The sequence below is a fragment of the Micrasema longulum genome, unplaced genomic scaffold (genome assembly GCF_059751315.1).
Source record: "Micrasema longulum isolate JH-2025_06_02 unplaced genomic scaffold, ASM5975131v1 h1tg000086l, whole genome shotgun sequence".
NCBI classification, from domain to species: domain Eukaryota; kingdom Metazoa; phylum Arthropoda; class Insecta; order Trichoptera; family Brachycentridae; genus Micrasema; species Micrasema longulum.
In genome coordinates, this window is record NW_028277292.1 from 571,385 (window position 1) to 584,985 (window position 13,601).

Genomic DNA, 13,601 nt, shown 5'->3' on the forward strand with positions numbered 1-13,601 from the left:
CTAATATATCTTATTGCGTTCCATAACCCGTATTATGATAAAGTAAATTTATCTTCAATTTTATCTACATGCACGCGCTCCATGGAAAGACAGATGCTCGGTGTATACCTTAGAGACAGCATAAGAAATTAAATTAGGCACCGAACCGGAGTCATGGGTATCATGGATCGTGCTGCAAAATTACGACAGTATACAGGACACTTAGCGAGGCAAAATAATGGCAGGCAGATACCCAGAATAATAAAGTGGAAACCATGGTCAAACAATAGAGGTGTCAGAAGTGCACGGAAAAGATGGGTAGATGACATTGCCTCTGTAGCCAGTAAAATGTGGATGATAAAAGCGGGTGATAAGAAAGAATTGAGACATTTGGAAGAGGCCTCAGTGGATCCAGCAGTGGAGAGAACAAGGCTGAAGACAAAGAAGTAAAATTAGGTTTTCTGTAAGAAAAATATAATATGTGTACAGTTTTTAAAACTGTATACGAGTATGTTCAATTACAGGTTACCGATGAAGATACTGCGAATTTTCATACAAATATGCACATTTTCGTACAAAAGTATCGACGATACTTTAAACCGTCCCGATATGTGCCGATGTAGTTTATAAGATGCGTTCATAATTGCGGCCCATATATTATAGCTCTTTCAAAATTCTCTTAATATAGGTACACCTTCCCTGTCAGCTTCCTCGATGGCCTGATTAATTATTTTCCTCATCTTATATCTGTTAAACGCAGCTGTCACTATTTGACCCCAGTAGCAACTGCATGGAAGCGAACAACTGTTGCATTATCGATAAAAATCTGTAAAAATCATAATCTGTTAAAATGTACGAAATAGCGAAAAGGTAAATATCAAGTAATAAAGGTCTATGAAATACTGTCCAGTAAAATTTTTTTTTTTGCGTATTATTAGTAGCATAAAAATTACTTTTAAATTTGTAATATTGAATTCCCGCAAAAACGGTCATTCCATTGGCCACGCCTCTGATACGTCACGATTCATGTTTATTTGTTCCTGCCATTGAAATTTGTGTACAACAATTTCATAAATCTTGACGTCACAGCAACATATTTTTATTTAATTTATTTTTTACATTTGTGAATTTTTATTTTATTTTTTATTTTTATTTATTGAGGAAAAACAACAGTTGTTATAAAAGAATACAAAACATAAAAATAGTACATACATCCAGTTAAAGTTTTTCACAAATATAATGAGAGAAGATGTTACACAGTAAAGAGAAAAATAATATATTATATAAAAAAAAAGAGCTCGTTATTAAGGTTAAGGGATGAGCAAATAGAGTGGAAGAGAGGGATTTTCATAATATAGTTGACCAATTCATTATTTTGATATTATAATAAAATAAACATAATTAAAGGAACATAAACTTATTACACACTGACAAGTATTTCATTTTACAATGTTAAAAAAGTTTTTTTTTGAAGTCGAGTATATAAACAGAATTAAAATAATTATTGAATTTATTGCAAATAGACATGCTGTCACTAACAGAAACACCTCCACAGTGCATTATTATAGGTAAAGTTTTGTTATTAGATCTTTTAAAATTTGAAAATGACAACAAAACTTTTGGATTGGTCTTCAGCGAAGTCTCTATATTTTCTACGTATTTGTCAAAACAAATTTAATTTACAGGCTTTTGACGGGATTTTAGTAGCAAAAAGGTTGAATAATTTGCAGCGCAGTTATATTTCTTCCATTTTTGTGGATTTTTTCTTTTTCTTTAATGATTTTAATTAGTGCTTTACAAAACCATGGTGGGTGTTTTTTTTCGCCCATCCAACAACCACGTGTATGAAAACATTTCTCCACAATATTCATATTGATTTTAAAAATACAATTAATTGTTCTTAATCCATTTCATATAGTTTTATCGGTATTCGTAGTATGTGATATTTCCCTATTGTGCGAAAGTTAAAAGTGCCAATGTCAAGAACCGCCTGTATTTAATGTCAACCTTGCCAAGTATCGAACTCGGAACTCAAGTATGGTAGGCAAACGCGCTTACTACTCTTAGTTCAATTTCCTTTTTAATAATTTTTACCTGAAAGTAGCTAGCTATCTAGTCGATGACACTCGTCCAAGATTTTATTTTACGCGTGGAATAGTATTTTCCATTCCGTCGGGAGGTAAAAAAAATATAGTTAAACGTTTATAAAATGAGTTGTTTTGCATATTGTTTTATTCTTCTTTAATGAAGAATATTAAAAACTATATTTAGATTTTTTTTTTATTAATATACATTTTTACAGTTATAACATTTCAATTTTTTTTAAAGAAACTAATTCCGCTTAGCCACGTCGGTGGATATTTATATTAATAATTACTTATATAACATTACCTAGATTTATAAAAACGATGAAGTTACATATATAATTAAGAGCCGGAAAGATTGGTAATATAGATAAAAATAAATACAAGAATGAAAATATCATCAAAAATTTAAATATTTACACATAAGCTAGTTTGATAACTATTCACATATAAACTTTTGATCGAGTAGCCACACTCATATTTTACTCTTGTTACATTAAAAGAAGAAATAAAATATAAAGTGGCATCATTTATGCTATTTTACTTTCCTTCTATTAAGTGCTTAATTCACATTAATAATTTTACCGAGGTTAACTCGTGTAGGCGCCTGCACTAATTAGTCCACGCAAGGATGAATAAACTATGAATGGAAATAACAGTTGCGCCCAGAAGTTAATCAGACAGGTCAAATGACTTCTCTCCATGTAGGTAGATGAAATGATTCAGTCTGATAATAATACGTCCTGTTATCTCGTAATCACAGATATCGAATTGAATATATTGAATCCTGGTAGTAAATTTGGGGTTAATATTTCGTAATAAGTCCGCCAAGGTACAAATAAAACGTACAGAAATTAAATTTCATATTTATAAAATTAATAATTCCTCTTTATTTGACAAATAATGCATGTGGCTCCATTTAATGGGTCGGCATAATATACAAGTTCATTATTTTGTGTATTCGATCGTCATTACGCAATTTAAAGTGCCATTTTGCTTTGAATGGAGATGAGGCTATGTATTTGATCCATTACAAAATACTGAATGCTATAAGTGATGTCCCATCTCTGTTGCAATCAATATCTTTTCATGTTCCCAAACATGTCACTAGAAGTCAAAATCTGATATTTATAAAATATTCCAAGAAAACTTTTGTTTTTATGCCCCAACGTCCATAATGTGTAAATTAGGCAATTCGTCACATAACTTGGAATTTTTTGAATAGATCTTCCGGCTTTTCGTAGATTTATTCGCCACTAAAAAAGTATGGGATGAAGATGGATTGGCATGGTTTAGCGAAGTCTTATATTTTTATTGTGGGTATGAATATATTATATACCATTATTTTATTGCCCTTGTTTGGCTTTGCTACATAGTTTTATGTTATTTTTGTTCAGTTTCTTGTATTTATATTTCTTCATGTAACTGTTGTAACTGGCTTAGGCCGTATATACAGGGTGTTCATTAAACCCTGTCACATTCGAAACCACGATGATCAATATGAGCAAGAAGACATATTGGCACATTAAAACCATTTTTTAGAACGAATGAAATTTAAAACAATGAAATATCAAAAAAGCAAATGGTTGCTTACTTCTGCAAGGGGGAAACGAGGAGGGGGAAGGGGGAATCTGATACTGCGCCGTGCGCTTTTCACTTCTCCCCTGCAGAAGTAAGCAACCATTTGTTTTTTTAAAAATATTTTACGTCTTCTTGCCTATACTGATCATTGTGGTTTTGGATGTGACAGGGTTTAAAGAACACCCTGAATAATAAATAAATAAATGACCTACTATCGATTTCTTCAAAAGATAAAACATTTCTATGGCTATTGGGTTATCTTGGGTTAACCTTTTCTTTTCTTTTATTACTTTCTTACTTTCTTATTTCATTTACAAATGTAAAATGTTAGATCTTAATTTTAATACGTACTTTTAATTTTCTTACTATTTTTTTATATTTTTTTTCTGTAGATATGAATTGAAATTCTAGATTTACTTTACCTTGTTTAATTTATTTTCTTATCTTGTTTTGATTACATTTATGAGCACACACTATTTATGTATGTGTCTATTATTTTTTTTTCTTTCTTATATTTAAAATATATTTCAGTAAATTACTATTCTTTAATTTTAATTGTATTATTTTACTCTATTTTCTTACTTAAAAAAAAAAAATCTTTAAACTATTTTTATGTTTATTATTTTATACGTATACAGTATTATGTCTGTACTCTTCTTATTTGATTATTAATTAAAACTAATGTCTGAGCACCCGATGACAAACTATTATTGAATAGTTTATCGGGACAAAATATATCTTAATACTTTGTTTTCTTTATAATGTATTATAATGTAATAATATGTAAATTTTATTGAATAAAGACTCTAAAAAAAAAAAAAAAAATGTTTTAAATCATCATCATTTGCGTTCCGTACCTAATGGTGGAAAGAGCACCGCATTCGTATACCAGTCGCAGCGTATCTTAATCATTTTTGTAAATGAAGATACCGACCTATTAATACATCGACGTACCCTAGAGAGTAAAATGTTTTGAAATTAGTTACTACCAGGGCTACATTCAACGAGCATGCATACACTGCCGAAAATTGGAGAATATACATTTTTTGTAAAAAAAAAAAGAATTTTAATGTTTACAATCATTATTCGATTTCAGTATATCGCAATCAGATTATGTTATTAAATTCCTTAAAATTTATTTCGACCCAATACATATTTCTAGCGCGCGTTTTATAGCGTCATCGTTCATTCCCGCTATTAGTTCGCCAATTATTAACCCGCATAGTAACCACATAATGCAATAAAAAATCCTTTATAATTATTATGAGGGATAAATGATATTATCAATAATCTCATAATGCTTGTGACGTTACAAATGTTTCTATAAAAATCATACCGCCTTTAAAATAACACAAAAACATTTTCGAATAAATTAAAAGGTAGAAATTTTTTAACATACATCCAAAGCTTAGAGGAGTAACACGCCACTAGCTATAGTCGCCCATACGAATAAAAACATTATATGATTACTAACTACGAAGTTAGCTACAGATTACAGTTCGGCCGTAGGTACTAGTGTCAAGAATTGCAAACACAAACCAAAACTTTGAACGATTTTGTTCTATGCTATAAAACTAAAGGGCTTCTCTAGTGAATTATTACCCTGAGATGCAAAGAAAATATTTCCGTAGTTTTTTAAGGTACGTAGCAAATATTGTACTAATATCATGTCGAGAATAATTTCTATATATTGTATTTTAAGAATATCACATATTTGTAGACAAGTCATGAATTCTTAGCAACATAGAGGTTTTTACCTTAATGGATAAACACTCCACTGGAGACGATTAATTTTTATGTGTTTTTATATTCCCAATATGGGAATAATGTTAAATAAATTAAATCAATTAGTTAGTTACAAAAAATAATGTTCAATGCGTGTAAATACTGTCATGCTTTTTTACTGTAGATTAAAGTTAAAAAGAAGATTATCTTTTGAAATGATGATTTCGCTTTCTTTTAAAAATACTATTTAGTTTAATAAATTCACCATGTGCCCATTCGCTTTTATCTCGTCTAGTTTAAAAAAGGAGAAAATCCTACCAACGATGAATATGCCATACGTTATAATAATAATTTGCAATACATTATATATTGAACCCAGGATTAAAATCTAGTACGTAGTACTGTAAATACATATTTAAAATACATCAGTAAGAAAATGTGCTTACCATTCAATTTTCTTGCCCTTTTCCCTTTTATTTACTACCGTGTATGTTAAGTAAACGTCATTGAAAAATCTTTACCTGCAAACAAAGAAAAATAATAATTAAATAACTGAAGTATAGTAATTTAAATGATGAAGAGCGGCAAATAATCGTGCATTTGTGTATATGTACATAACTATTAATTAGTTATCTATACGTATTTATGTTTTACCTCGCCCTTAAAGAGGTGGGCCAAATGACAAAAATCGCAATAAATTATTTAAATGAACACAGCCATTATTTATATTATATGTATATGAGTTATACAAATCTTGTCATAATTTATTAATTATTTAAAGACACAAATTAAGCATATAACTTAACAACAACAGTATGTATTATTTCCGAAATTCTTATATGGTATTAGTTCGATTTAACACGTTTCTCAAAAAAAAAAACAAATTTACAAATTATTATATTAAAATAAAGAACACGTAAATTACGTTTTTAAAAGAAGAAATACAGTTTAGTAGCATTATTAAAATATATAGATATAGTCAATTGTATTCTCTTTATTTGTTTTCTTCTTTATTCCCTCAATTGAACGCAAACAGGTGTCGAAAATATTGACTTTCGTCTATTTGACATTCTATTCAGAAGGCTTGTAATCAAATAAAATAATTTACGTAATATTAACAAATTACAACAGCAATGGAGAATATTTTAATATCCGTATTTCTTTCTCTAAAATCTTCTTCATCCCTGTTGTTGTTCCCTTACGGATTATTAAAAATAATCTAATCTTAACGACGCCTTAGGGGATAAAATCTAGTATTTTGTCTGCAAACATTTGAACAACTCAACTCAAAATATTGTAAAAATATACCTACGTAACTTTAAAGCTAACATAATTTCTTTTAGAAAATATTTTGTTCTTTCGAATGACGTTAAACCTTTGCCATTTTGTTTTACTTTTGGCGCTCATATTTAAATTTAAAAAAAACTGACATCTTGTTTTAACTGCTTGCCCCCACATACCGCACACGGCACCTGAGGACGTACTCGCAAGTCTCCTTGGCGGTGCCCATATACACGGAAAAATTGCGCGTTGCCAAACGAGAAAAGCTGCAGAAGGACATTACATGCACATCATTAGATTGAAGTGAATTGTTCAATGAATACGATTAAATTGATTGAACGCGATATGTTTACACCCATTAATATGTAGTAGGTATTTGGCTTTGAAATAAGATGCAGATTGTCAAAACCGTGTCTTCTCTGTATTTTTCGAAATTTAAAAGAAAAATCAAAAACACAAACTTGATCATCGGCATTTAACTTGATATGCTACGTAGCACTGTTGCTTTAACTAGTTGATGACAATTAGCATTTTAATTAGGTACCTACATTGTCACTATAGAGAAAAATAATTAAACCGTGTGTGAGATAAAAGTACACATATTTAGGTTATCATAAAACAGGTTTTTTCGTTGTACAACTCTAGTGCTGATGACTGATGATTATTGTCGATTCTCACGTGACAACAAACGCATTTCACTGAATAAATTAACATGTGTTCGACTGAAGAATACAATGCCGTTGAGAGTTGTGAAATTTTCGTATTTACGTACTGCACCGCAGTTCACGAAATATGTTCAACCGGTATATTGCTCAATATGTATGGTTTTTTTCTCTTCCTTCATTCTGTCTGTTCACGTAGGGTAAAAGACCTTATTTGTTGACATTGTAATTACAGTAACTGTGTCATTTGTATAGCATTTTGTATATGGACAGTTGTGTAAATAACTCATTTTCCACCACGTGAACTCTAAAATTACATGTGTGTAAATGTACCAAAGTAAAATTGATGTTGCAAGAAATGGCAAACAAAGATAGTACGTAACAAAAAGGTCAACGCTCGACTTTTGTATTGTTCGGTATAAATGTACTGAGGTGCCGTCCAATTTAAACATAATAATGTGAAAACAAATAAGCCTATTATAATAAATAATAATATGTGTGACAGTATTTTGAATTATAGTTTAGAAGCAAGTGGGTATTTTAATTCCGCGTTTTCTAAAACACTTATTTAACAGAAACCCACTGAAATATGCGCTGACAATTTATATCTTCACTGTTTTCGGTATTCAGTATAACGCATATTTTTATCAAACAAAATTGTTTGTTTATTTATATTTTATGCAATACAGTATTTACGTTTAACATGTCCTGTTGAACCGATGTAGATTGTTGAAGGATTCAGGGCCGTAACCAGAATTTGGAATCAGGGGAGGTTGATTTTTTTAAGCATTTTATACACAGGCATAGCAAAATATCATAATCATCATCCTTCCGCACCAAATGGTGCATACTCTACAGGTGTCGGTTCAGGAACACGAAATATTGCAGTGGAGAATGACGTGTTTAATAAATAATTTGATGGTATATATGTAGTTTTATATGGTAAGTATTAAAAACATTTAGCAAGTTTAATTAATCTGAGAGCAACTTATATTCAAAAAGGCTGTCAAATAAACATTTTTCGTTATATTTATATATTTGTGTAATGTTAGTTCATTAACAGCCAAAAATAGGATATATTGAGCAACCGACATCTTGTAATATCTATAATGTTTAAAAACGAATTATTTTATGATTTTTTAAGTAAATTCATCGGATTATTTCCACTTCTAATTTGAACAAATGTTTATTTTAATATTTGGCAAGAATATTTTGCTGAGGAAAATGTTCTGGCTAGCTGTTAAAGCAGGCGTAAAATCGTCTAGGGCAGGCGGAGCCTGCCCTGGCATATTCCTGGCTACGGCCCTGCGAAGGATACTAACGCAACAAGACAAAATTATTTAACTTTCTCGGCGTAAGCAGCGCTTGCGGAATGCTGCCGAAGGTAAGCAGCGGAGAGGTGGTAAAACGTGATTAGAATAAAATTAAAGGAATAAGACAGAGATAACCAAAACCTGCTAAAGCCAACTGAACCATTTTTCATTAATAAAATAATAATGGTAATATAAGTTTGAAAATTTACAATACTGTAACATAATTTTAAAAGTCTATAAGTTTTTACATTATTAGACAAAAAAAAATATTGAACTATTTTTTCGTTTAACTCATTTTAATTGTTTTTGTTTTAGATAGGTAACATCGTTTAAAAATACTAAAGGTATTTTATACAGTTTTTTTTTTTATAAACAAATATTTTTTTGATAAGCGGCATGCACTTAACAATTCCAGGCGTTTTTGCTATCCGAAAACATTAGGAACTTAGCGCTTTTGTACATTATGATATGGCAAACAGAGTCTCTTAAATTGAGCTGATGATATCATAGCTATAAAATGCCATTATTCAAGCCCGCAATGGAAAAAGTTAAATGCGCTTCCAAGCCATCGTAAACGATGACTATTATTTGTCATGAGCAGTGACCATCATCATTTGTATTTATCGCCTTTGCAATCAACATAATCTAAGCGTTTTAATATAATATTTAAGTTGAAGATTAATACATATAAGTTTAATCATTTAATTAGTTAGACTTATTGATTTCTTTAAGTCCAGATTTGGGCAGAAAACTTTTCTGTTTTTACAAAATGTATTTCTTAAGTATAACATAAAATACCATTTCTAAAATTCGCCTGTTTATTTATGGTTTCAATTTAAACGACATACCTACAACCAACAGATACATATCCTCTTCAAGTGTACGAGATAAAACAAAAGTAGATATTCTTAAAGAACATCTTGAGAATTGATTTTCAGAAATATTCACAATTACCGTAGGTAACATTGACTCTTATAAGGCTGTGCTAAAAGAATATTATACACGCGGTGATTTAGCACCGTGTTACCTCAAGCAAAAGACAAATAAATTAAACATTGTTATAAATAATTCCATGTTCATAATTTATAAAAATTATAAAATAATATAGGCCAGTTTTGGCCCAAATAATTAAAAATCATAAGTACGCCGGTTGTTTAACTAACGCGCACTCCTGCTCACGGTCAATAACCGACTGATTGAACGATTTTTTTCTTTTATTTGTGTCTCTTTCACACAAATACCGGACACAGAACAGCGCCTCTTTCTTTATTGTTATAAGTTCCTTTCTCGTACTCTTTCTAGTACAGCAAAACATATTTATTGTGGTAGTGGCATCACTTTCATTCGTTTGATTAGTCTTCACATGGCAAGGATAATTTATTTTAATAAAAATTTCACTTTCCTAATCCAGTGTGAAAATTTTCATTTGAATATTCCAAAAATACAACATCGTCATTTAAATAAATAAGAGAGATTTATCTCAAATCTTGTATCCTCCGTAGATTCGCGTTATACCTTAGCCACACAGAAGTAGTAGAATAAAATATATAGCGCCATTTTCGCAAAAAAAATCTCAAAAGCAACTGACATCTATTCATAATTTATCCCTTAAAATAAAAATGTACCTACAATATTGAGCTAAATTTAAATAATAGATCTTATCTTACTTTGCAATCCCCAGCATAGAAAAACCGATGTCAAAAAACTATTTGAATTCGTATTTTATTTACTTAATCTAAAATAGAATAACTTCGTTCGTTTGAACTTATTTGATATGGATTTCGTTTACTTCAAATAACATTCATATATCTAAAAAATAAGTCGTCTAAGGCAAGTAAATAATCGCATGAGTTTGTTTATTATATGTCTAAGCTGATGAAAAATGCGGTTTTGTGCGTGAAATAAAAGCAGAATCTTGGACGAGTGATTAATCGACTCGATGCCTGTTCTTAGGTAAAAATACTGAACAAACGAAATCGAATGGAGACAAGTCCGCCTCGCTGCGCTGTGTAGATATTGGCACGTTAGCCTACTATTCTTGAGTACTTGGGTTCAATTCTTGTCAGAGTGGACGTGAAATATTGGTTCTATGGGTTGTTTGAACTGTAATATTGCGTTTTTACTGGACCGGCATCTGAAGCGTAAGACTGCTCAACTGACCTTCATGTAACAGATGATCAAAATTAAATATGAGGCATTTAGTTTACAAGTGCAATGCCATATGCACCACTGGGTGTGGAAAGAAGAATGACTATGGTAATGATCAGTTTCGTGTTTCGGAAGAAAGTACGCTTAACAATTTACAAAAAAAGTATATTGTTAAGCGTCTTCGGAACAGGTAACTCCAGTGAGGACTCATTATTTTTATTATTTATGATGTAAAAAAAATAAAAAAATAATCCTCCCTCACAGTACACCGCCAACACATGTTTTTAGTCAATTTGTCCCACTCTGTTTCATTGAAATGATTGTATCTTTTTTGACTTGTTTTTTTAAATATACCTACACTTAAGATAATATTTAGTTTTATATAAATTATCCTTACACTGAAAAAGATTTACCAGTCTGAAGATGCCCATTAGAGGGTAAAAGCTCTAATTGGTCAAATAAATAAGTGAAAGTGTACCAAGTATATTTAACTGGTAACGTATATTTAAATATAAGTTAAAATATCATGAAAAATGTGCCAAGTAAGCCGCCAGTAAGGGGTGAGTGGGTGTTTCTAAAGGAGGAGAGGGGGGGTTTATGAGTGGGTTTAGGGCGAAGGAATGTTTTAAAAATAGGACTGCATAGTAATTATGAATAATATTCCAATTTTTACTTAGTGCCTTTCTAATATCTAATATTTCTAAATAATTAAATGTACTTTTTTTGTGTGCGCGTAAAATTAACCATCTTCAAACCGTCTTTATAGTTAAATAAGTGATAATTTTGTGAGGCTATGTTTTCCAAACTCCGAAAAACTATTATTTTGAAAACATCTCACATGTTTTTTAACTCTAGTTTTCAATGAACGTTATGTTTTTCCAATATAAAATATATAAAATAAAATAGATTATTTTCATAAATATTATCCTGAGAAGTTTTCGAATGTTTTTCTAGTTTCAGATAAACAGGTTTGTCAAATTCATAACGATTAAAATATAAATTTTACACAAATAACATATTTCATTGAACAATATCCTTATATTTATCGTTTTATTTCAAGAAACAGCTTTTCATAATATACGCAGAATTATGTTTAATCAAAACCGTGAACACTTTATGAATCGGTGGAATAAAACGCTTGTACAATAAAATTTATCCCAGCGATTTGAATTGATAAGCCCTCCACTTTCTAAATTAATGAAATTGAATAACTAGTCAGAACAAAAATAGCTAAGACTTGTTTTTAATATATTTACGATCAAATGTTAGTGAACGAAACAAAAAATACCCAAAAGAATACTTACAAAGCGAATCAACTTAAGAGAAAAAAAAAGAGGAGTTCAAATATGCAGTTGAATGGTACAGCAACGAAAGGATGTGCATTTAAAAATTACAAATGAAAGTTAGTTATATTTATCATCGTCATCATCATTCCCCTTACTTACTTACTTAGCGTGTCCGGTTAGATTATATCTTTCCCCTTTGATCATCATTCCCCTTTCCACACTCATAGGGCTTTGCGTTAGTAAACTGGTAAAGGTAAGGAGATCAGTATTACGCTTCAGGTGCCAGTCCAACAAAAATGAAATATTGCAGTCTGAATAAATTTAAAATTACCTTAAATTAATGAAAGCGTTACACATTACGTCTCCATATAATAGACCAAAAGAAGATTTGTTAATATATGCACACACTCACAAATGCTTGCATATCAATCTACAAGACTGCAAATGCACAAAAATAGATCACGTTTCAAAATATAAGTATTTAGGTATTATTATTGATTCCACTTTTAATTGGGAAGAACAGATAAAAACAGTTTGCAATAAGCTAAGAGTTCGCCTACTTAACATGTACCATTTAAAACCATACATACCATACCCAGTGCTGAGACTAGTTTACTTGGGGCTAGTTGACCCAATTATTCAATATGGATTAAGAATATGGGGATTAAGTTTTAAATCTTATACGGATAGAGTCTTGAACTTACAGGTACAAATTTTAAAAATTATCGTACCTGTAAAAATAAAGAATGAAGCAAAAGACAACAATAAAATATTAATTGATTTTGTTAACGTTTTGCCAATTAACAAACAGTGTCAGTATAAGATAATGACAGATCATTACCTCGATTGCAATTTTAAATCCAAAATAAACCACCAGATCATGACCCGACAAGTATTGGCACAGCAGCTGATGGTACCACGACAGAAAAACTACTATGGTGACAGAACAATGGGTAGTGTAGTACCAAAACTGTACAATTTAATACCAGCTGAAAATCGTGAAGAAAAAAACCTAATTTCATTTTAAAAAATAGTCGAAAAATTATTAAACAGCAAGTGAAACTTAAGTGTATAAATATATTTTATTCTTTAATTATTATTAAACTATGTACTTACTTATAATTTTTTTTTTAGATGTAATGTAACCCGCAGACAAGCTTCGGCTTTGCGGGAACAAAAATACAATTATGTATGTTACTTATTTCTTAAAATGAATAAAACTTTAAAAAATAAAAAAATAAAAAATTATAAACATTTATCGAACCCAGTACCTCAAGATAAGGCAAACGCGCCAGGCTCTACTCGACGAGGCGGACTAATCTCCACTCGATTTCTTTATTTAAGATTTTTACTTGAGAGCAACCATCAAGTCAACAACACCCGTCCAGAATTTTGGTTCAATTTCACACACAGAACTGTATTCTTTATTTGACTGGACGCAGAGCTTTTTTACTACACAATTTTTTAAAGGGAAAACGTGGTGCTATATAAGGGGAAGCGAAAATTGAGAACGACCCTCCTATAACGCGGTTTCTATACTCG

The 13,601-nt window shown here is 30.5% G+C and overlaps 1 protein-coding gene across 3 annotated transcripts in view; it reads right to left on the reverse strand.

The window, feature by feature from the left end:
* LOC148284824 (Krueppel-like factor 7) overlaps nucleotides 1-13,601 on the reverse strand; it is a 325,790-nt gene that overhangs the window by 150,798 nt on the left and 161,391 nt on the right. The window contains exon 1 of one of the 3 annotated variants that reach the window (XM_088234225.1): nucleotides 5,816-5,838. The exons of the other annotated variants lie outside the window; for them this stretch is intronic. The gene's annotated coding sequence lies outside the window, so the exon portion shown is untranslated. Of the gene's footprint in view, nucleotides 1-5,815; nucleotides 5,839-13,601 lie in introns of those variants that run through there. 3 annotated transcript variants of the gene reach the window in all.